Source organism: Pongo abelii, chromosome 7 (genome assembly GCF_028885655.2).
Source record: "Pongo abelii isolate AG06213 chromosome 7, NHGRI_mPonAbe1-v2.0_pri, whole genome shotgun sequence".
NCBI classification, from domain to species: Eukaryota; Metazoa; Chordata; class Mammalia; order Primates; family Hominidae; genus Pongo; species Pongo abelii.
Window position 1 is genome coordinate 100,314,025 of NC_071992.2, and position 26,275 is coordinate 100,340,299.

General features: G+C 38.2%; 1 pseudogene; it reads left to right on the forward strand.

The window, feature by feature from the left end:
• Nucleotides 1–230: 230 nt before the first annotated feature.
• The window catches only part of LOC100939522 (immunoglobulin J chain-like), a 39,853-nt pseudogene continuing 13,808 nt past the window's right edge, over nucleotides 231–26,275 (forward strand).

Genomic DNA, 26,275 nt, shown 5'->3' on the forward strand with positions numbered 1-26,275 from the left:
AGTGTGACTCTGTGAGAAGAAGGGTGAAAAGCTGAAGGAGATAAAAGAGATAGGTTTCAATAGGTAAGCAAAAAAAAGGGGGTTCCATGGTATAATGGTTAGCATTCTGGACTCTGAATCCAATAGGTAAGCAAAGGCAAACTCACTGAAGGCATCATATGTAATGCAAAGAACACATAAGAGACTGGCACAATCGGATTTGCATTTAAAACAATTATTCTGGTTATAATATGGAGGACAGATTACGGAAGTCTGAGGCTGGAGGAAAGACCAGTTCAGAGGTAAGTAAGAGCTGAATTATTACAGTCAAAGCAAGGATTGATTTGATAATTATTTAGAAGACAGAATTAATGAGAGTTAGTGACATGGCACATAAAGACTCCTACAGAGTTGGAGGGGTGTAGGATGACTTGAGTTTCTGGCTTGTGTGATTGGTTGGGTAGTGATGCTATTAGCTAGATAAAGGAATATAGAAATGGGTCATATGTGGGGAAAGAGTACACAGATTTGAAGATGTTCAGCTCTACATGCATGTGAAATTTTTCAACTGAATCTGATTGCAAGAGACTTATCAAGCCTAGTTATATAAATATATGAATAATGAGGATATGAGTGGTAAAGGAAACCATGAAATAGACAAATCCACCCAGAACACATATAAAGATAAGAAGGGAAAGCCAAGAAGGGATTGGAAAAGAAGGACAGTATTGCAAAGCAGACAAAGAAGTCGGGGGTAGGAGGAGATTCAGCAGCATTGCGTCTTAAAAGCCAAGGGGAAAAACTTCAAGAAAAAAAGAAGTGGCAGGGAAAAGTAAAAATTACTAAGCAATATGTTATGTGTTTTCTTCTATGCTATTTTATCTGATTTTCAAAACAAGCCTGTAAAGTAAGCATTTCCCATGCAATATGTGGATAAAGTAGGACAACTTGCTCAAGATCAACAGTTAGCAATTTGTGGAATCAGGTTTGGACTGAGGTCCACCTGTCTCCAGGACACATAAATGCTATATAAAAGGAAAGAGAGGCAGAAGTACACTGTATGTGATAATTAGGGTATCATCAGTAGAGTGACCAGATAATAGTGGAAGTGAGGAAGTAGGTTTGGTGAACACTGACTTCATCTTCAAAAAGCTTGGTTTATGGGTTTTAGTGAAAGAAGATCCTAGAGCTAAGGGACTTTATTTTTCCAAAACAAGAGGAACTTGGTCATGTTGATGAGAAAGAACCAATAGAAAGAAAGAAGTTACAGTTGCAGAATAAAGATAAGTACGCATGGTCTTTAAGGAGATGGGATGAATTGGGGTTTAGGACACAAAGTCAAAGATTAGCCTTGAAACTATACCTTCCTATGATCGTTAGCTTCAAGGGAAGTTACCAGAGTTATAATTCCAAATTGAGTTCTTCTCTAAGTGGGTTAGAGACATTCCACTAAAAAGGTGGAAGGGCTCATGGCCAAATGTTTTTTGGGAAATGCTGGCTAAAGATCCTTAGATCCTTTACTAAAGAATTTTACAGAGCCATTAACATATTAATGTGCATCACGAATATCCACAACAAGAAAACATAGTATTTCCCGAATATATTTAATCTCAGGAGCTATTTATTTCCTTATGGCATTCACTGGTCTATAGGAAACAGTTTGAGAAATGTTACACCACAGTATTTGCATTCTAATTCTTCAGTGAAGAACTTTGCTATGGCAAGGTGACCCCCACCTCCCCCCTAAAAAAAACACATTTTTCTTGCACCAATTTTCAAATAAAAACTTTCCTCTGAGGGCTGAAGGAATCCAATATAGTATATTAAATTAATATTTGGATTAGTTCCTTCTTCTTCTTCCTCTGAGAAGCAGACACCCAAGACAGGTTTAGACATACCAGGGATATATCAAGGGAAATGCCTGCAAGGAAAAAAAAAAACAAGGTGGGGGATGGGAAGAGGGTGAACTCATGAGACTGTGATACAGCTCTGACCCTTATGATGCAGAGAGAGGAAGAGAAGGCTGGTATGAAGAGTCTCAAACTACAGATCTAACAACGTTTTGACCAGACCATTGAGGACTCCTGGAGCTACAGTCACCCACTAGAGGGGTCCCACAGGAAGGATCTGCCTTAATATCCCTGCCAACTCGGTCACAGGTAGAGAATGTCCTGTGGGAAGTGTGGCCTCCATACAAATGCAGTGGAGGAGTCATAGATTTGTGGTATGTTTTCATGAATGTCACAGTCTACCCTAAACTGCACCTCTTCCATGATTCCCATGACTCTCTTCTGGGAAGGAATATTTTGAAAGGGAATTTAGTGGGACAAACTACAGCCACCATTGCTGTAGCTGATCTCAGGGTCACAACTAGTATTCACCCCTTCCCTCCTCCAACATTCATTCTAAATTCCCTTCATTCACAGTTACCACTCTGGCAGGTTGTAGTGGCTTTCTTGATGGTATAACGTAAACCCATATCCCAAAAGAGTCTGAATCCTTGGTAATCACATCTTTTCTGGTCCAGAGTTGTTGCATGTGTTTGTTTACACTTATGAAGGAGTGAAGATGTACCAGGAGGAATCAATGTCAATCATCTGACATCCACATGTATTCCTCCCTATGCAAAAGCATGCTATGTCTTCCTGCTGATCAGCATCAATTACCTCTTCCAAAATGGTTACTTTTCCTCTTGTCTTCTGGTTCCTGGACACCAGGTAACTAAAGTCCCCTGGCAGCAGCCATAGCTTAATGTTCAATTGAGCCTTTCATGTGTCTGCTGGCAAGAGTGAGCCTCTTTGGGGAAACAGGCCTTCCAACCCTGCAGTGTGAAAACATGTGGACAGCAAGCACACATTCCCCAGTTATCACCAAGAGTGATTGTAAGTGGGTCGCTCCTCCTCATATCCCTTTTCTCCTGGACACGTACACCCTTTCTATTGTGAACAGAGCAACATGTGGAGGTCTCCGATGGCTTCCCATCTTTCCAAATTGTTCCCCTGAGCAGGCACTACAGCTTTGCCCTTTGAAGGCCATGCCAGCATTCTAAGAGGCCATCAGCTTTTGAATGTTGTATCCACAGTACAATCTAAGGTTTTGGTGAGAGAAAAAAAGCCACAATAACAACAAAAATTCAATATATGTATATGCCTACAGATATATTTTGTTTTATGATCATGGAGAAAAATACAAAAGGATACGTATTGTTAATGTCAGTTGTATTGGAAGGGGATGAATTGTGGACAGGCAGGGCATGAAGGAAAGGGTAAAAAAGAAACCACCAAAGGGTAGGGGAAATACTGCCCTAAAAAAACAAACAGTATATACAATGTAATCAACTTTTAAAATGTTAAAGCATCATGAGAAAATCAAATAAAATAAAATGACTGCAATACAGTCATACCTAGTAAACTAGAATCATATCTAGTAAGCTAGAAATTGCCAAAGAATCATTTCTTATCATTTGAATATTTGCTTTTTCACACTTATCAAGGACAGCTATAGCAAAGAGAAGAAAAGGGAGGAGGGATATACTAGGAGGATGCAGAGTAGTTGGAAGTCTCCTCTGGCAACAGCTATTAAGACTCTCTGAAGAAAAAAGGGTCTCCTTAAACAAAATTAGCCACAGCTCTGTTTCATCTTCAATACAGATAGGGAGTCCATATGATTTATATTTCTAACCAGAACACTTTTTAAAGTTAAAGGAAACACTATTTATAATTACTCTGAGACAACAGACATATTGGATTGCTCCAATTAAATCAGGATATGTGATTGCCCTGATTATTGGATGGTAGAGACAGAGAGAATGGAGAGACAGAGAGAATGGAGGCATTGGGAACTACAAGAAACAGAAACTACAAATTGCCCTCCAGGAATTACAATATGAATAATGAAAAAAATAAGTGATTCTAAAACACAGATCTAGATATGATATAGCTCAGGTTTAAGAGAGAAGCACAAATGTCGCAGTGACGATAGTCTGGCGGAGCTAATTAGGAAAGCCTAGGAGAAATTAATAAATTTCTGTGAACCACTTTGTAAATGTTTTTTTCTCAAAAAAAAAAAAAGCAGGACAAGACGTTCATTTTTAGTTTTTTCTTTGCTAGATGCCTCTATTACAAATTTCACCTGTCAATCGGAGAAGGATAAATTACAAATCAAACTTAGACCTCCAGTTTCTGACTACAAAGCTTAATAAGCAACATAGCAATAATGAATGGTAGTGGATGAACTCATTTCTAGTTTCAGACTAACGAATGGAATAGATTTTTTATATTTGTAAATACAATAACAATTTTGTATTATATATAAAGCAACCACTGTACTCTTGTGAGTTTCTACATGAACCCATCAATATTTTCCCCCTTTGATTTTACATCTTCACTCTTTATTTGGTCCATGAAATTTTTATGTTCAATTTTTGATAAGGTCAAAATGTGTTCTATAATAGGTCTATGTTGATGCAGTTTAAACCCTGATATGCATACGAAGGACAGGAATCACATTAAAATTCATGTTTTATACAGCATGTCTGAGGAAAGGCATCAGTTCAGCATGAGCTCCCGGGCGAAGCTGATGCTGCTGACCCATGGACTCACACTTTGAAAAGCAAGGATCTATGTTGTTCTTCTTCACCCCCAACCTCATAATCTACTTGTTTGGCCTCATAACCCAAATCCCGGGAAATATAGAGTAAGCTGAAACATCTCTAATTATGATTCTACCAACCACCTGAGGAAACTTATAACAGATAGATGATATTTCCGCAGGTTTGGGGGCACTCAGAAGCAAATTTGTCTGAAAAGTTTAGCAGATAGTTCTAATGGCCAGGCAGGTTTGTAAAATAGTACCTTAAACTATAGTTGAAACAAATATAACACCAGAATACTCACATAATTCAGATGGCTACTCAACTTGTCTCTGTTTACAGCAGAAGAAAAATGTTCAGTTTCTACACCATCGCTGCTATCTATGAGCATTGAATTCCCAAGGATATAATATTATTTTCCAAGTGAAACTTGAACAATGTACCTGGGTATATAGTCTCTTTAAATGCACTTGTGTCCACAGCAGGACCTATTGTAATATTCCCTGAAGCGAATGATGCAGTTTCTAATTCAATTATTTTCATTTTATTCCAAGTCTTCATAAGAATCAAGACTGTCAAGTATAAAATGTATCAGCATGCGCCACTCTGAGCTGAATGAGAGAATGAATTTACAACTTATCTTTTTCTAACCAATGCTTTTTTAATCACCTTCTCAGTTTCCTTTGACAGGCTGATGTGCTCCAGAGCTTCAGAAGGGCTTTATGATTTAAATCAATTTCATATATTAAAATGACTAACAGGCCAAATTAGCTCATATTTAATTGGTTCACTGAGTATATTAATATTAATGTTATATTATTTTTAATAATAACATCTATCAATTTTTGAATGCCCATGACATACTATGCTCTATGCTAAAAATATTATGCTTACATTAATTATCAATTGTAGAACTAAGAAGAATAATGCAAGATGACTAATACTAGAACTATTTTATAAATAAGAAAAATGGGGGTTGGAGAAATTGAGCATCTTGGTGTCTGTTGAATATGAACCCTTATTTTAATCCATACCTACCTCCATCTTGTGCAGGTAATATAAGTTCCACTATGACATCCAAAACCTGTGAGTTGATAAAACTGAAGCAAAGATTCTATTTACTTTACAAAATGTTCAAGCAACCACAGCAGTCATTTTGTATGCTCCAAACAAGTGAGTGTACACATCCTTTAAGTTAGGTGATCTAGTGTTTTAGCTTCACCCTAACTTTCTGTATAATATAGATCCCACACTATAGCTTTCACAAGTAATAGCATTCATAACCACTACTCACAGTGTTACTAGGAGGAAAGTCCAACAAGCTTTAATTTTTATGTAAAAAGGGGGATAATACCCTGACACCAGACCAGAGCAGTTTGGAGAGTTCAGCAGGAGATGCACAAGAGGGTATAGGGAGTCTTTGCAGTGGTGGAAGGCAGGACCAATGAGGGTGAGTTACCCAAAAAACAGAGCTCCACCTGGAAAGAAACTTCTGAGAGTAGATATTATGCCTGATGGATCATGACACCAACAAAGGGAAATTACAATGAAGGGGCCCAGAAAGTGAATCTGTGGGCGAAAGAGAGTCACCTTAGAAGGTTGAGGTTGTATTGTTTAGAGATAGCAACTACTAGTACAGGATAGAGAAGAAAGAAGGTAGTTTACAGTATGATTCAGCTGAAACAAGGTAGATTCTGAAAATCAAAGGTAGCATGACCATAAAAAAGCATCATATATTAAATAAACTATTCTTCACAGAGCAACTGAAAAAAATCCTTGAGAAGAGGAAATGAAACAGACATAAACAGGGTTGCCCAAAATGATATAAAAAAGTCAATCAAAAAAGATAATCGTATTCATTTCTTAGAGCTACCATAACAACGTACTACAAACTGAATGGCTTTAAACAATAGAAACTTCATTGTCTCAGAGTTCAGGAGGCTAAAGTCCAAAATTAAGGTGTCAGCAAGGCCATGCTCCCTCTGAAACCTGTAGGGAAATCAATCCTTCCTTGCCTCTTCCCAGCGTCTGGTGGTTTGCTGGCAATCTTTGGTATCTTTGGCTTGCAGCTTCAGGACTCCAATTGCTACCTTTGTTGTCACATGGCATTCTCTCTGTGTGTTTGTTTCTTCACATGGCTGACTTCTTATAAGGATGCCGTTCATACTCAATGAGGGGCCCAACCTACTACAATATAACTTCATTTTAATTAGTTACATCTGTAATGACCCTATTTCCAAATAAAGTCATATTCTGAGGTACTTGGGGGTTATGATTTCAACCTATCTCTTTTAGGGCAGGGCAATTCAATCAATAACAATTACATATGTAATTATATGATAATATATGTATATATACATATATTTTTCCCCAAAATATATATATTTTTCCATATAAATATATATGTTTCCCCTGAAGAAGAAAACTAAAATAATTAAGCATAAAACATGTGTAAAATTCTAATTCAAAATTCAAGAAACTTTCAAGAAATGAAAACTTAAGAAATAAAAAAGGCCTGCATATATATTGCAAGCAGATACTACATATCTGGTAAAATGACAAAAATGTTAACTCAAGCATATCCTGATAAAATTATTAAACTTAAAAAAAATGCTTTGGGTGTCTAGGCAGAAAAAAAGTTACTTAAAAAGAAAAGAAAATTAGATTGCCATACTTTTCTGTGCCTAAACATTAAAGTCTAGAAGAAACTCAAGCAACAGCTACAAGGTACCAATGGCAATGAATGTGAGATTCTAATCTAGATTAGATTAGAATTAGAATTAGATTATAAATTCTAATCTAGTCCAGCTGACCTTCAGTACAAAAAGAAATGGCAAAATGCAGAACTCAGGAAATACTATGTCCCTAAGCTCTTGAAGAATTTACTAGAGAAAAATCTTGATTTAACTAGTAAATGGTTGGGAAAACTTCATAAATAGGACTAATGATGAGGAATGAATTTATTTAACTATAGAGTTAAGACTAAAACAAAATTCCAGATTGGTGGTGTTAAACTATGTCCACAAATTATTTGATATGTTCCTCCAAGAGGCCTCCAGTTTGTGTGGGCTGGACTTAGTGACTCCTTCCAAATGGAAAAAACAAAAAGCAGAAGTGATGGTGTGTGACTTGAAGACTAGGTCATTAAAAAAAAAAAAAAAGCCTGGCATTCCCCTTTTTCAGTTCACTGACTGTTTTAGTCAGTTTGAGCTACTTGCCCTGAGAAACATCATCACCATAGGCTGTGTTATTCATAACAACAGAAATTTGTTTCTCACAGTTCTGGAGTGATTAATATACCAGCAAGGTCTGGTTCTGGTGACAGCCCTCTTCCAGATTGCAGACTGCAAACTCCCCATTGCATCTTCACATAGGCGGAAAGGGAAAGCTCTCTGGGATTCCTTTTATAACAGCACTAATTCCATTCATGAGGGCCTCAGCCTTATGACTTAATTACCCCCCAAAGGCCCCATTTACCAATACCATTACACTGTGGGCAAGGAATACAACGTACGAATTTTGGAGGGACACAAACGTTAAGTCCATAACACTTGTTCTTTCTTTCTTCCTGACAAATGAGATTTTTTTTTAATTTTTTATTTCTATAGGTTTTTGGGGAACAGGTTGTATTTGGTTACATGAGTAAGTTCTTTCGTGATTTGTGAGATTTTGGTGCACCCATCACCCGAGCAGTATACACTGAACCCTATTTATAGTCTTTTATACCTCACCCCCTTCCCACTCTTTCCTCCTGAGTCCCCAAAGTCCATTTTGTCATTCTTATGCCTTTGTATCCCCATAGCTTAGCTCCCACTTATGAGTGAGAACATAGGCTGTTTGGTTTTCCATTCGTAAGTTACTTCACTTAGAGTAACAGTCTCCAGTCTCATCCAGGTTGCTGCGAATGCCATTAATTCATTCCGTTTTATGGATTAGTATTATGCCATCATATATATACTGCAGTTTCTTTATCTGCTCGTTGATTGATGGGCATTTGGCTTGGTTCCACATTTTTGCAATTGTGAATTGTGCTGCTATAAACAAGCATGTGCAGGTATCTTTTTTGTATAATGATGTCTGTTCCCCTGGGGGAGATACCCAGTAGTGGGATTGCTGGATCAAATGGTAGTTCTACTTTTAGTTCTTTAAGGAATCTCTGCGCTGTTTTCCACAGTGGTTGTACTAGTTTACATTCCCACCAGCAGTGTAGAAGTGTTCCCTTTTCACCACATCCATGACAACATCTATTTTTTTTTATTTTTTGATTATGACCATTCTTGTGGGAGTAAGGTGGTATTGCATTGTGGTTTTGATTTGCATTTTCCTGATCATTAGCAATAGTGAGCATTTTTTCATATGTTTGTTGGCCATTTGTATATCTTATTTTGATAATTGTCTATTCATATCCTTAGCCCAAGTTTTGATGGCATTGTTTGTTTTTTTCTTGCTAATTTGTTTGAGTTCATTGTAGATTCTGGATATTAGTCCTTTGTCATATGTGCAGATTGTGAAGATTTTCTCCCACTCTATGGGTTGTCTGTTTACTCTGCTGACTATTCCTTTTGCCGTGCAAAAGCTCTTTAGTTTAATTACATCCCCACTGTTTATCTTTGTTTTTATTTCATTTGCTTTTGGGTTCTTGATCATGAAATCCTTGCCAAGCCAATGTCTAGAAGCGTGTTTCCAAAGTTGTCTTCTAGAATTTTTATAGTTTCAGATCTTAGATTCAAGTCTTTGATCCATCATGAGTTGATTTTTGTATAAGGTGAGAGATGAGGATCCAGTTTCATTCTCCTACATGTGGCTAGCCAACTGCTCCAACACAGTTGTTGAATAGGGTGTCCTTTCCCCACTTCATGCTTTGTTTTGCTTTGTCAAAGATTAATTGGCTGTAAGTACTTGGGTTTATTTCTGATTTCTCTATTCTGTTCCATTGGTCTATGTGCCTATTTTCACACCAGTACCATGCTGTTTTGGTGACTATGGCCTTATAGTTTATTTTGAAATGAAGTAATGAGATGCCTCCAGATTTGTTCTTCTTGCTTAGTCTTGCTTTGACTATATGGGCTCTTTTTGGGTTCCATATGAATTTTAGGATTGTTTTTTCTAGTTCTCTGAAGAATTATGGTGGTATTTTGGTAGGGATTGCATTGAATTTGTAGATTGCTTTTGGCAGTATGGTCATTTTCACAATATTGATTCTATCCTTCCATGAGCACGGGGTGTGTTTCCATTTGTTTTTATGATGTCTTTCAGCAGTGTTTTGTAGTTTTCCTTGTAGAGGTCTTTTACCTCCTTGGTTAGGTATATGTTCAAGTTTTGTTTTTTTGGTTTTTTTTTTTTTTTTTTTTTGCAGCTATTGTAAAAGGGGTTGAGTTCTTGATTTAATTCTCAGCTTAGTAGCTGTTGGTATATAGCAGAGCTACTGATTTGTGTATGTTAATTTTACATCCTGAAACTTTGCTGAATTCATTGATCAGTTGAAGGAGTTTTTGGAGGAGTCATTAGGGTTTTCTAGGTATACAGTTTTATCATCAGCAAACAGCAATAGTTTAAATTCCTCTTTACCAGTTTGAATGTTCTTTATTTCTTTCTCTTGTCTTGTTGTTCTGGTTAGAACTTCCAGTACTATGTTAAGTAGAAGTGGTGAGAGAGGGCATTCTGGTCTTGTTCCAGTTCTCAGAGGGAATGCTTTCAACTTTTCCCTATTCAGCATTATGTTGGCTGTGGGTTTGTCATAGATGGCTTTTATTACATTGAGTTATGACCCTCGTATGCTGATTTTGCTGAGAGTTTTAATCATCAAAGGATGCTACATTTTGTCAAATGCTTTTTCTGCATCTATTGAGATGATCATGTGATTTTTGTTTTTAATTCTGTTTATGTGGTGTATCACATTTATTGAGTTGCATATGTTAAACCATCCCTGCATCCATGCATGGTATGTAACCCACTTGATCCTGGTGGATTATGTTTTTGATATGTTGTTGGATTTGTTTACCTAGTATTTTGTTAAGAATTTTTACATCTATGTTCATCAGGGATATTGGTATGTAGTTTTCTTTTTGGTTATATGCTTTCCTGGTGTTGGTATTAGGGTGATACTTCATAGAATGATTTAGGGAGGATTCCCTCTTTCTCTATCTTGTGGAATAGTGTCAGCAAGATTGGCACCAATTATTCTTTAAATGTCTGGTAGAATTCAGCTATGAATCCATGTGGCCTTGGACATTTTTTGTTGGTAATTTTAAAAATTATTACTTCAATCTCATTGCTTGTTATTGGTCTGTTCAGAGTATCTAATTCTTCCTGATGTACGTTGGGAGGGTTGTATATTTGCAGGAATTTTCCATCTCCTCTAGGTTTTCTAGTTTATGTGCATAAAGGTGTTCATAGTAGACTTGAATGATCTTTTGTATTTCCGTAATGTCAGTTGTAATGTCTCCCATTTTGTTTCTAATTGAGCTTATTTGGATTTTCTTCTTTTCTTGGTTAATCTTGCTAATGGTCTATCAGTTTTATTTATCTTTGCAGAGAACCAGCTTTTTGTTTCATTTATCGTTTGTATTTTTTGTTTCAATTTCATTTAGTTCTGCTCTGATCTTAATTATTTTCTTTCTTTTGCTGGGTTTGGGTCTGTTCTGTTCTTGTTTCTCTAGTTCCTTGAGGTGTGACCTTAGATTGTCTACTTGTGCTCTTTCAGGCTTTTTGATGTAGGACTTTAGGGCTATGAACTTTCCTCCTGTCACCACCTTTGCTGTATCCCAGAGATTTTGTTAGCTTGTGTCATTGTTATCATTCAGTTCAAGAATGTCTTAATTTCCATCTTGATTTCATTGTTAAGCTAACGATCATTCAGGAGCAGGTTATTTAATTTCCATGTATTTGCTTGGTTTTAAAAGTTCTTTTTGGAGTTAATTTCTGGTTTTATTTCACTGTCATTTGAGAGAGTACTTGATATAATTTCAATTTTCTTAAATTTATTGAGACTTGTTTTGTGGTCTATCATATGGTCTATCTTGAAGAAAGGTCCATGCACTAATGAATAGAATGTACATTCTGCACTTGTTGGGTAGAATGTTCTGTAAATATCTGTTAAGTCCATTTGTTCTAGGGTATAGTTAAAATCCATTGTTTCTTTGTTGACTTTCTGTCTTGATGACTTGTCTAGTGCTATCAGTGGACTATTGAAATCCCCACTATTATTGTGTTGCTGCCTATCCCATTTCTTAGGTCTAGCAGTAACTGTTTTACAAATATGGGAGTTTCAGTGTTAAATGCATATATATTTAGAATTGTGATATTTTCCTGCTGGACAAGGTGTTTTATCATTATATAATGTCCCTCTTTGTCTATTTTAACTGTTGTTGCTTTAAAGTTTGTTTTTTCTGATATAAAAATAGCTACTTCTACTCACTTTGGTGTCCATTTGCAGGAAATGTCTTTTTCTACTCCCTTACCTTAAGTTTATGTGAGTCCTTATGTGTTAGATGAGTCCCTTGAAGGCAGCAGATAGTTGGATGGTGAATTCTAATCCATCCTGCAGTTCTGTATCTTTTAAGTGGAGCATTTAGGCCATTTACATTCAACGTTAGTATTGAAGTGTGAGGTACCATTTTATTCATCATGCTATTTGTTGCCTGTATACCCTGTGTTTCTGTTTTGTTTTGTTTTGTTTTTTGAGATGGAGTCTCACTCTGTTGCCAGGCTGGAGTGCAGTGGAGCGATCTCAGCTCACTGCAACCTCTGCCTCCTGGGTTCAAGCAATTCTCCTGCCTCAGCCTCCCGAGTAGCTGGGATTACAGGCATGCGCCACCACACCCAGCTAATTTTTGTATTTTTAGTAGAGACAGGGTTTCATCATGTTGATCAGGATGGTCTGGATCTCTTGACCTCATGATCCGCACATCTCAGCCTCCCAAAGTGCTGGGATTACAGGCGTGAGCCTCCATAGCCAGCCTACCTTGTTTTTTCTAACTGTATTTTTTGTTTTATAGGTCCTGTGAGATTTATGCTTTAAAGAGATTCTGTTTTGATGTATTTCCAGGATTTGTTTCAAGATTGAGCAGTTCTTGTAGTGCTGGCTTGGAAACGGTGAACTCTCAGTATTTGTCTGAAAAATATTGTATTTTTCCTTCATTCATGATGCTTAGTTTCACTGGATACAAAATTCTTGGCTAATAATTATTTTGTTCAAGAAGGCTGAAGATGGGGCCCCAATCCCTTCTAGCTTGTAGGGTTCCTGCTGAGAAATCTGCTGTTAATGTGATGGGCTTTCCTTTATAGATTACCTGGTGCTTTTGCCTCACAGCTCTTAAGATTTTTTTCCTTTGTCTTGACTTTAGATAACGTGATGACAATGTGCTTAGGTGATGATCTTTTTGCAATGAATTTTCCAGGTATTCTTTGAGCTTCTTGTATTTGGATATCTAGTTCTCTAGCAAGACCAGGGAATTTTCCTTGATTACTCCTCCATATATGTTTTCCAAATTTTAGATTTCTCTTCTTCTTCAGGAATGTCGATTATTCTTAGGTTTGGTTGTTTAACATAATCCCAAACTTCTTGGAGGCTTTGTTCATTTTTTTAATTATTTTTTCTTTGTCTTTGTTAGATTGGGTAAATTCAAAAACCTTGTCTTTGAGCTCTGAAGTTCTGTCTTCTGCTTGTTCAATTCTATGCTGAGACTTTTTAAAGCATTTTGCGTTTCTCTAAGTGCATTCTTTATTTCTTGAAGTTTTGATTGCTTTTTATTTATACTGTCTATTTCACTGAAGATTTATCCCCTGATTTCTAGTATCTTTTTTTATTATTATTATACTTTAAGTTTTAGGGTACATGTGCACAACGTGCAGGTTTGTTACATATGTATACATGTGCCATGTTGGTGGGCTGCACCCATTAACTCGTCATTTACATGAGGTATATCTCCTAATGATATCCCTCTCCCCTCTCCCTACCCCACAACAGGCCCTGGGGTGTGATGTTCCCCTTCTTGTGTCCATGTGTTCTCATTGTTCAATTCCCACCTATGAGTGAGAACATGTGGTGTTTGGTTTTTTGTCCTTGCGATAGTTTGCTGAGAATGATGGTTTCCAGCTTCATCCATGTCCATACAAAGAACATGAACTCATCATTTTATATGGCTGCATAGTATTCCATGGTGTATACGTGCCACATTTTCTTAATCCAGTCTATCATTGTTGGACATTTGGGTTGGTTCCAAGTCTTTGCTATTGTGAATAGTGCCCCAATAAACATACGTGTGCATATGTCTTTATAGCAGCATGATTTATAATCCTTTGGGTATATACCCAGTAATGGGATGGCTGGGTCAAATGGTATTTCTATTTCTAGATCCCTGAGGAATTGCCACACTGACTTTCACAATGGTTGAACTAGTCTACAGTCCCAGCAACAGTGTAAAAGTGTTCCTATTTCTCCAAATCCTCTCCAGCACCTGCTGTTTCCAGACTTTTTAATGATTGCCATTCTAACTGGTGTGAGATGGTATCTCATTGTGATTTTGATTTTCATTTCTCTGACGGCCAGTGATGATGAGCATTTTTTCATGTGTCTTTTGGCTGCATAAATGTCTTCTTTTGAGAAGTGTCTGTTCATATCTTTTGCCCACTTTTTGATGGGGTTGTTTTTTTCTTGTAAATTTGTTTGAATTCTTTGTAGATTCTGGATATTAGCCCTTTGTCAGATGAGTAGATTGCAAAAATGTTCTCCCATTCCGTAGGTTGCCTGTTCACTCTGATGGTAGTTTCTTTTGCTCTGCAGAAGCTGTTTAGTTTAATTAGATCCCATTTGTCAATTTTGGCTTTTGTTGCCATTGCTTTTGGTGTTTTAGACATGAAGTCCTTGCACTTGCCTATGTCCTGAATGGTATTGCCTAGGTTTTCTTCTAGGGTTTTTATGGTTTTAGGTCTAACATTTAAGTCTAATCCATCTTGAATTAATTTTTGTATAAGGTGTAAGGAAGGGATCCAGTTTCAGCTTTCTACATAGGGCTAGCCAGTTTTCCCAGCACCATTTATTAAATAGGGAATCCTTTCCCCATTTCTTGTTTTTGTCAGGTTTATCAAAGATCAGATAGTTGTAGATGTGTGGCATTATTTCTGAGGGCCCTGTTCTGTTCCATTTGTCTATATATCTGTTTTGGTACCAGTACCATACTGTTTTGGTACCAGTACCATACTGTTTTGGTTCCTATAGCCTTATAGTATAGTTTGAAGTCAGGTAGCGTGATGCCTCTAGCTTTGTTCTTTTGGCTTATGATTGACTTGGCAATGTGGGCTCTTTTTTGGTTCCATATGAACTTTAAAGTAGTTTTTTCCAATTCTGTGAAGAAAGTCATTGGTAACTTGATGGGGAAGAACATTCCATGCTCATGGATAGGAAGAATCAATATTGTGAAAATGGCCATATTGCCCAAGGTAATTTATAGATTCAATGTCACCCCCATCAAGCTACCAATGACTTTCCTCACAGAATTGGATTTCCAGTATCATTTTTTTTAATATCCTTAAATTGGACCTCACTTTCTCTGGTGCCTCCTTGATTAGCTTAATAACTGAACTCCTGAATTCTTTTTCAAGTAAATTAGAAATTTCTTCTTGGTTTGAATCCATTGCTGGTGAGATAGTGTGATTTTGGCAGAGAGTTAAAGAACCTTGTTTTGTCATATTACCAGAACTGTTTTTCTGGTTCCTTCTCATTTGGGTAGGCTATGTCAGAGGGAAGATCTAGGGCTCAAGGCTGCTGTTGAGATTCCTTTATCCCAGAGGGTGTTCCCTTGATGTAGTACTCTCCCCCTTTTCCTAGGGCTGTGGCCTCCTAAGAGCCAAGCTGTAGTGATTGTTATCTCTCTTCTGGATCTAGCCACTCAGCAGGTCTACGAGGCTCCAGGATGGTACTGAGGGGTTGTCTGCACAGAGTTCTGTGATGTGAACCATCTGCAGCTCTCTCAGCCATGGATACCAGCTCCAGCACCTGCTCCAGTGGAGGTGGCAGGTGGGTGAAATGGACTCTGAGGAACCTTAATTTTGGTTGTTTTATGCACTATTTTTTGTGCTGGTTGGCCTCCTGCCAGGAGGTGGTGCTTTCAAGAGAGCCTCAGCTGTGGTAATATGGGGAAGGCCAGGCAGTGGGCAGGGCCTTAGAACTCCTAAGAGTATATACCCTTTGTCTTCAGCTACCAGAGTGGGTAGGGAAGGACCATGAGGTGGGGACAGGGCTAGGCATGTCTGACCTCAGACTCTCCTTGAGCAGGTCTTGCTGCAGCTGCTGTGGGGGCTTGGGTGGGACAGGGGTGGTTCCAGGTCAATGGAGTTATGTTCCCAGGAGGATTATGGCTGCCTCTACTCTGTCATGCAGGTTGTCAGGGAAGTTGGGGAAAGCCAGCAGTCACAGGCCTTACCCAGCTCCCATACAACCCAAAAGGCCAGTCTCACTCCCACCATGCCCCACCCAATAGCACCAAGTCTGTTTCCAGGCAGTGGGTGAACAGGTCTGAGAACTTGCCCCAGGTTACCAGCCTCCCAGCTGCAAAAGCAAGCAGGGCTTTCCTGCCTCCCCACCTGTGAAGTCTGCACACCAATTCTTGCCCTCCCCTGAGTTCTGGCCAGGAGATTTGGCATTCGGTTGGAATTGTTACAAAGTTCAGTTGGTGCTTTCCCATTCCCTGTGGTCTTTTGTCGGTACCTCTAGCAGCCCTTCCCAAGGACCCCTGTGAGACAAGTCCAAAATAGCTTCCCAGGGGACAGAGAGAGCCCACAGGGCTTTTCCTGCTGCTTCCTCTACCCCTGTATTTTGCCCAGCCCTATAAATTGACTCAACTCCAGGTAAGGTCAGATCATTCTCCTGTGATCTAGACCTTCAGGTTCCCCAGTGAGGGTGTGTGTTGGGGGCAGATGATCCCCCTTTCCCACTTCCGCAGCTTGGGCACTCACAGTATTTGGGCTGTCTCCCCAGTCCTACAGGAGCAATCCACTTCCTTCAGAGGACCTGTGTGTTATCTTGGCTTTCCTGGTTTATTCCTGCAGTAGTTCTGGAGCAAAAGTTCACAATGTGAGTCTACACACTGTTCTGTCTGTCTGAGTGGGAGCTGCAATCTAGCCCTGCCTCCCATCCACCACTTTTCAGCTTCTCCCTGGCACAACACTTGTTCTGGGGAATACCAAATGCCATGTCATGAGGACACCCAAGCGGCCCTGTGAAGACGTCAATGTGATAAGGAACTGAGCCTTCTGACAATAGCCAGCAAGAAACTTAGTCAGCCTGCCAACAGCCAAAGAAGTAAGCCATCTTTAAAGCAGAACCTCTAGCTCCAGTCTGGCCTTCAGATGACTGCAACCCTGGCCAACATGTTGACTGTAACATTGTGAGACTCCATATGCCAGAATCATCAAGTTAAGCCACTCTTGGGCTTCAAAAACAGCATGAGATAATAAATGTTTGTTGATTTTAGTTACTAACTTTTGGGATACTTTTTTATATAGAATAGATAATGAAAACAGATTTTGGTGGCTGTAAGTTGGGCGCTCTCACAGTACATGAATAAGAATGTAACTAACCTGCACATTGTGCACATGTACCCTAAAACTTAAAGTATAATAATAATAAAGGATGTGGGTGTGGCTTTGAAAACTGGTGGTGGGAAAATTTTAAAGGACTTTGAGGAGATGGTTAGTGAAAGCCTAAAGTGCCTTAAATGGACTGTTAGTAGATTTTGAGGAGTCTTCTATCGAGGGCTTAAAGGAAAATTAGCAGTATTTTATTGAAAACTGAAGGAAAGAGAATTCTTGTTATGTAGTTGCAGAAGGTTTCTCATCACTGTGACCTGTAGTTATGTAGAAATGTACCTAATGAGCTGAGTGAACTAGCAAGCTGCCATCTGGTTTCTTCTTGCTGCTTACAATACGGTGGAAATAATGAGGGGGAAAAAAACTTGTCAAATCAAAGAGCTAGGACTTGCTATTTTGAAGTTTACCAGTCTCACCAGATCACAAATGATGCTAGAATTAAGAAGTGGTTTCCAAGCAAAGATGAAACAAAGGACGGTGCAAGAAAAACTTGGTCCAAATTTGAAGCACCAGGTGCAGCTTCCACCTTTATTTGAATTCTTTCTGAAGACCTCAGAGAGGTCTATGGTGGTGCATAAGAGGACCATTCAATGAAAAGGCCTTATAAAGAGCTTAATGACATGCTTCACTGAGGCATATCTCCCAGTGGTAGTATTTCTAAGTTTAAGGGCTTTATCTCTCAGCCACCTGAGCAGAAGTTTAAGAGAGAAAAGGAAGGCCTATCCCGAGGAGATTCATGAGAATATCTTTTATCTAATGGAGTAAACCCTCATGAGATTCACAGACAACTCAAGAGTTTTTAATAAAACTATGTTGTCAGAAATCTTCCAGCTTAGACTGAAAAGGACAGAGATAATATATAATAAAAGAGATGTTGAATTCCCCAAAATTCTGGCATGAAACTGGATGAGAAACTATGCAGCTGCAAGCATGGCTTACTATTTTTTTTTTTTTTTTTTTTAAAGATGGAGTTTCACTCTTTTGCCCAGGCTGGAGTGCAGTGGCATGATCTCGGGTCACTGCAACCTCTGCCTTCTGGTTTCAAGTGATTCTCCTGCCTCAGCCTCCTGAATAGCTGGGATTACAGGCAACCGCCACCACGCCTGGCTAATTTTTTTGTATTTTTAGTAGAGATGGAGTTTCACCATGTTGGCCAGGTCTCGAACTCCTGACCTCATGATCTGCCCTCCTTGGCCTCCCAAAGTGCTGGATTACAGGCATGAGCCACCATGCCTGGGCCTATTCTTGAAAAAGGAGGATGACTCAGAGGGTGAAACCATGAGCCGAGAGGGTGTAGCCAAGAGCCATGGAGAATGATTCCTAGGCGGGAGTAGAACTGAGCTCTGATCAAGGAATTTCCAATGTTTGCCCGGCTGAATTTGTAGAATTGCTATAGATGAGTGACTCCTTGCCTCTCCAATCCCCTCTCTCCTTTAACAGGGATTGCTTAGAGGTTGTCTTATACTTGTCCTGCTATAGTATGATTGGCATATTAGTTGGAAGATAACTTATCTCTTTAGTTCACAGGTTTTCAGGTCTAGGGAACCTATGTTTGAGAAGCTGTACTAATAAAACCATGCCCAAGGAACCTCAAATGCACCTGAATTTAGATGACAAGATGCTGAACTTCAGGTTGATGTTATAATGGTATAAAACATGTAAGATCCCTGAGAAGGGAGGATGTATTCTGCATATGGAATAAATGCTTTGTGACAAAGGGATTACCAGTGATTTTTTAAAAATATGTCCAAAAATTTTTGATACTGCTCTCTTCAAGAGGTATAGCCTAATTCCTTTCCCCTCAGCCTGAGCTGGACATAGCAATTTGCTTCTAATGAACACAAAAAAAGCAAAAGCAATGGTATGCAACTCCAGAGACAAGGTCATAAAAGGGACTGTAGCTTTTTTTCTTTGTCTTGGGTCACTGACTCTGGGGGAACCCAGCTGCCACGCCATGAGGATGTTCAAGCAGCCTTATAGAAATACCCATATGATGAAGAACTGAGACCTACTGCCAATCACCATCAAGGAAATGAGGCATCCATAGAAAGATCTTAGAAATGGCTCTACCAGCTCCAACTTAGCTGTCAGATGACTGCTACCCCAGCCAACAGCTTGATTGCTACCTCATGAGAGACCCTAAGCTTGAACCATCCAGCTAAACTATTCATGGACTCTCCATCTTACAAACTGTGTGAGATAATAAATATTTGTAGTATTAAACTATTAACTTTTGAGGGTAATTTGTTACACAACAAAAGACAAATACTGGATTAGGGATAAATAAATGCTGTATGATCTGATAATGTAGAAATAAAAAAATCAAAAAGTGGAAAAATGGAATGGGGAGAGGAAAAGAAGAAACACTTCACTGATTATCTCGAAGATGGGCATCAGAGAATATAATAAGCTGAAAAATCAAGTACTAAATGCTGAATCATAAGTAAAAGATAAACACTTAGAAAGCTAATACCATTGGTTCAAACTGAATGAGAGGAGGGTGAAGGGAGATGAGAAAAGATTCTAATAAAATGAAACAATTAATTACTAAAATTGAAAATTAATTCATTGGAACTAAATTGGAGTACAAAATAAGCAGAAGAACCAAATTTCTCACTGATATGGTCAGAAAAATGTTATGAAGCTCAATTTTTTTGCCTAGATACAAGCCATGGATTCATGACCAAAAAATACATTATTTTTTTTTTCCTCCTATAAATGTGACCAATTCACTCCAGTTAATGATCTAATTATAACACAACATCTCCTTTTAAAGAGAAGATATTTCAGTTATTTATGTGCTTTTCTGCTTGGCTAACACCATAATATAAAGAGTATATTAAATTTATCAGGATATTATACAGTCACTTTCATAGAAAGTGACTATATAGAAAGGCTATAGTTCCCTAGACAGTAGAAATAAAATAACCTAGAATGAAATAACCCATATGTATATTAAAATAAAATTTGTAAAAATGAAGCCTGCCAGATATGAGTAGAAATGATCTCATTATAAAATCTTCAGGTTCTCATTTCTTGGAAAAGCCATAATTATAACCTTATCTTTTTAGAGACCAATTACTATATTCATGGTACTTTCTGAAAAAAATGCTTTGCTATTTTTATGACTTGCCAATCTGTATTTCCAACTCTAAGAATAGAAATCTACAACATAGCGATTTCCATAAATAAGAAGTCTGAAATAAATGGCACTAGTCCATCAAAACACAAGTATAAAACCTTTAAATTTTGGGTGAAATGTAAAGTAGAAAGCCTTTATTAGCATAAATAAGTTACTTAGATGATATCCTTCATATCTTTCCAAGTTATCGAATTAGATAATTAGAGCCTCCAAATTGGCAAGAAAAAAGCTGTCTGTACCACACAAAGTAAATTGGCCAACTTTTCTAATGAGCTAATTCGTAGTACTACAAGGAAAAAGTATCTGATTTGCATTCTCAAAATATAAAGGTTTAAAAAATCTTGCCGTTCTAAAAAGGACAACTATAAAAACTAATGTTCTTACTTTCAGTTTTTCTTACTAGACATTCACAATGTAAGCACTATTCTTGGGGTGTGTGTATGTGTGTGAAAGTGGAATGTGCAAGGAAAGTGTGTGGATGGGGAACATGGCAGCACCCCCATAACACACAGTTTTCTCATGCTTCTCATTCTGGAGAAACACCACCAGAATCCCATGCAGTCCTCTGATGAGACCATTGTTCTAATATATCACCCCTGCAATCATTTGGAGAATACAAGCAAAAGTCTTACACAACCTCCCTAGAACACACCTGATATTTGACTATCACTTCAAAGGCAACAGACCATCTAATCACCCTTGAAAAGTTACACATATGTGCTTCAGTTACACATATGTGATAATTGCTTGAATTGATTCTTTTCTTCTAAAACGTTGACTTAGGAGAAAAGCACCTCTTTTTAAATTATTATTATGATACTTTAAGTTTTAGGGTACATGTGCACAACGTGCAGGTTTTTTACATATGTATACATGTGCCATGTTGGTGTGCTACACTTTTAACTCGTAATTTACATTAGGTATATCTCCTAATGCTGTCCCGCCCCCCTCCCTTCACCTCACAACAGCCCCCGGTGTGTGATGTTCCCCTTCCTGTGTCCATGTGTTCTCATTGTTCAATTCCCACCTATGAGTGAGAACATGCGGTGTTTGGTTTTTTGTCCTTGTGATAGTTTGCTGAGAATGATGGTTTCCAGCTTCATCCATGTCCATACAAAGAACATGAACTCATCATTTTATATGGCTGCATAGTCTTCCATGGTGTATATGTGCCACATTTTCTTAATCCAGTCTATCATTGTTGGACATTTGGGTTGGTTCCAAGTCTTTGCTATTGTGAATAGTGCCCCAATAAACATACGTGTGCATGTGTCTTTATAGCAGCATGATTTATAATCCTTTGGGTATATACCCAGTAATGGGATGGCTGGGTCAAATGATATTTCTAGTTCTAGATCCCTGAGGAATTGCCACACTGACTTCCACAATGGTTGAACTAGTTTACAGTCCCACCAACAGTATAAAATGTTCCTATTTCTCCACATCCTCTCCAGCACCTGCTGTTTCCAGACTTTTTAATGATCGCCATTCTAACCGGTGTGAGATGGTATCTCACTGTGGTTTTGATTTGCATTTCTCTGATGGCCAGTGATGATGACCATTTTTTCATGTGTGTTTTGGCTGCATAATTGTCTTTTTTTGAGAAGCGTCTGTTCATATCCTTCATCCACTTTTTGATGGGGTTGTTTTTTTTTTTCTTGTAAATTTGTTTGAGTTCATTGTAGATTCTGGATATTAGCCCTTTGTCAGATGAGTAGGTTGCAAAAATTTTCCCCCATTCTGTAGGTTGCCTGTTCACTCTGATGGTAGTTTATTTTGCTGTGCAGAAGCTCTTTAGTTTAATTAGATCCCATTTGTCAATTTTGGCTATTGTTGCCATTGCTTTTGGTGTTTTAGACATGAAGTCCGTGCACTTGCCTATGTCCTGAATGGTATTGCCTAGGTTTTCTTCTAGGGTTTTTATGGTTTCAGGTCTGACATGTAAGTCTTTAATCCATCTTGAATTAATTTTTGTATAAGGTGTAAGGAAGGGATCCAGTTTCAGCTTTCTACATATGGCTAGCCAGTTTTCTCAGCACCATTTATTAAATAGAGAATCCTTTCCCCATTTCTTGTTTTTGTCAGGTTTGTCAAAGATCAGATAGTTGTAGATATGTGGCATTATTTCTGAGGGCTCTGTTCTGTTCCATTTGTCTATATATCTGTTTTGGTGCCAGTACCATGCTGTTTTGGTTCCTGTAGCCTTGTAGTATAGTTTGAAGTCAGGTAGCGTGATGCCTCCAGCTTTGTTCTTTTGGCTTAAGATTGACTTGGCGATGCGGGCTCTTTTTTGGTTCCATATGTACTTTAAAGTAGTTTTTTCCAATTCTGTGAAGAAAGTCATTGGTAACTTGATGGGGATGGCATTGAATCTATAAATTACCTTGGGCAGTATGGCCATTTTCATGATATTGATTCTTCCTACCCATGAGCATGGAACGTTCTTCCATTTGTTTGTATCCTGTTTTATTTCATTGAGCAGTGGTTTGTAGTTCTTGAAGAGGTCCTTCACATCACTTGTAAGTTAGATTCCTAGGAATATTAGTCTCTTTGAAGCAATTATGAATGGGAGTTCACTCATGATTTGGCTCTGTTTGTCTGTTATTGGTGTATAAGAATGCTTGTGATTTTTCCACATTGATTTTGTATCCTGAGACTTTGCTGAAGTTGCTTATCAGCTTAAGGTGATTTTGGGCTGAGACAATGGGGTTTTCTAGATATACAATCATGTCATCTGCAAACAGAGACAATTTGATTTCCTCTTTTCCTAATTGAATGTCCTTTATTCCCTTCTCCTGCCTGATTGCCCTGGCCAGAACTTCCAACTCTATCTTGAATAGGAGTGGTGAGAGAGGGCATGTCATGCCAGTTTGCAAAGGGAATGCTTCTAGTTTTTGTCCATTCAGTATGATATTGTCTGTGGGTTTGTCGTAGATAGCTCTTGTTATTTTGAGATACGTCCCATCAATACCTAATTTATTGAGAGTTTTTAGCATGAAGGGTTGTTGAATTTTGTCAAAGGCCTTTTCCGCATCTATTGAGAAAATCATGTGGTTTTTGTCTTTGATTCTGTTTATATGCTGGATTATGTTTATTGATTTTTGTATGTTGAACCAGCCTTGCATCCCAGGGATGAAGCTCTCTTGATCATGGTGGGTAAGCTTTTTGATGTGTTGCTGGATTCAGTTTGCCAGTATTTTATTGAGGATTTTTGCATCAATGTTCATCAAGGATATTGGTCTAAAATTCTCTTTTTTTGTTGTGTCTCTGCCAGGCTTTGGTATCAGGATGATGCTGGCCTCATAAAATGAGTTAGGGAGGATTCCCTCTTTTTCTGTTGATTGGAATAGTTTCAGAAGGAATGGTACCAGCTCCTCCTTGTATCTCTGGTAGAATTCAGCTGTGAAAATTAGACAAATGGATACTAGAATAATCAATGCAGAGAAGTCCTTAAAAGGACCTGATGGAGCTGAAAACCATGGCACGAAAACTACGTGACAAATGCACAAGCCTCAGTAACCAATGCGATCAACTGGAAGAAAGGGGATCAGTGATGGAAGATTAAATGAATGAAATGAAGCATGAAGAGAAGTTTAGAGAAAAAAGAATAAAAAGAAACGAACAAAGCCTCCAAGAAATATGGGACTATGTGAAAAGACCAAATCTATGCCTCATTGGTGTACTTGAAAGTGACGGGGAGAATGGAACCAAGTTGGAAAACACTCTGCAAGAGATTATGCAGGAGAACTTCCCCAATCTAGCAAGGCAGGGCAACATTCAGATTCAGGAAATACAGAGAACTCCACAGAGATACTCCTTGAACAGAGCAACTCCAAGATACATAATTGTCAGATTCACCAAAGTTCAAATGAAGGAAAAAATATTAAGGGCAGCCAGAGAGAAAGGTCGGGTTACCCACAAAGGGAAGCCCGTCAGACTAACAGCTGATCTCTTGGCAGAAATTCTACAAGCCAGAAGAGAGCAGGGGCCAATATTCAACATTCTTAAAGAAAAGAATTTTCAACCCAGAATTTCATATCTAGCCAAACTAAGCTTCATAAGTGAAGGAGAAATAAAATACTTCACAGACAAGCAAATGCTGACAGATTTTGTCACCACCAGGCCTGCCTTACAAGAGCTCCTGAAGGAAGCACTAAACATGGAAAGGAACAACCAGTACCAGCCACTGCAAATACATGCCAAATTGTAAAGACCATCAAGGCTATGAAAAAACTGCATCAACTAACGAGCAAAATAGCAAGCTAACATTATAATCACAGGATCAAATTCACACATAACAATACTAACCTTAAATATAAATGGGCTAAATGCTCCAATTAAAAGGCACAGACTGGCAAATTGGATAAAGTCAAGACCCATCAGTGTGCTGTATTCAGGAAACCCATCTCACATGCAGAGACACACATAGGCTCAAAATAAAGGGATGGAGGACTATCTACCAAGCAAATGGAAAACAAAAAAGGCAGGGGTTGCAATCCTAGTCTCTGATAAAACAGACTTGAAACCAACAAAGATCAAAAGAGACAAAGAAGGCCATTACATAATGGTAAAGGGATCAATTCAACAGAAGAACTAACTATCCTAAATATGTATGCACCCAATACAGAGGCACTCAGATTCATAAAGCAAGTCTTTAGTGACCTACAAAGTGACTTAGACCCCCACCCAATAATAATGGGAGACTTTAACACCCCACTGTTAACATTAGACAGATCAACGAGACAGAAAGTTAACAAGGATGTCCAGGAATTGAACTCAGCTCTGCACCAAGAGGACCTAATAGACATCTACAGAACTCTCCACCCCAAATCAACAGAACATACATTCTTTTCAGCACCACACCACACCTATTCCAAAATTGACCACATATTTGGAAGTAAAGCACTCCTCAGCAAATGTAGAAGAACAGAAATTATAACAAACTGTCTCTCAGACCACAGTGCAATCAAACTAGAACTCAGGATTAAGAAACTCACTCAAAACTGCTCAACTACATGGAAACTGAACAACCTACTCCTGAATGACTAATGGGTACATAATGAAATGAAGGCAGAAATACAGATGTTCTTTGAAACCGACAAGAACAAAGACGCAACATACCAGAATCTCTGGGACATATTCAAAGCAGTGTATAGAGGGAAATTTATAGCACTAAATGCCCACAAGATAAAGCAGGAAAGATCTAAAATTGACACCCTAACATCACAATTAAAGGAACTAGATAAGCAAGAACAAACACATTCAATAGCTAGCAGAAGGCAAGAAATAACTAAAATCAGAGCAGAACTGAAGGAAATAGAGACACAAAAAACCCTTCAAAAAATCAGTAAATCCAGGAGCTGCTTTTTGAAAAGATCAACAAAATTGATAGACCACTAGCAAGACTAACAAAGAAGAAAAGAGAGAAGAATCAAATAGACACAATAAAAAATGACAAAGGGGATATCACCACCAATCCCACAGAAATACAAACTACCATCAGAGAATACTATAAACACCTCTATGCAAATAAACTAGAAAATCTAGAAGAAACAGATGAATTCCTCCACACATACACTCTCCCAAGACTAAACCAGGAAGAATTTGAATCTCTGAATAGACCAATAACAGGCTCTGAAATTGAGGCAATAATTAACAGCTTACCAACCAAAAGAAAAGCACCTCTTATTCAAGGTTGACATAATCTGTCAGTCTTCCTACTGAGCAAATGAATAAAGACCTGGTGAACCAGCTTGGAAACGGAGTCAGTCAAGCATTGAAGGAAAAATGATCTCTCAAAACTGACAGTGCCTCTGGTCATCTTTATCAAGATCCTTCCTTGCCAAAAATTGCCCTGCCAACTTCACTTTTTAAAAATGTTTAGCTCCTGAAATTCTTTATCCTCTCAACTTTTATATTTATTCAGAGAACAAATAGGACATCTTCAAGTAGACTGAAACTGAAATTGATTATCA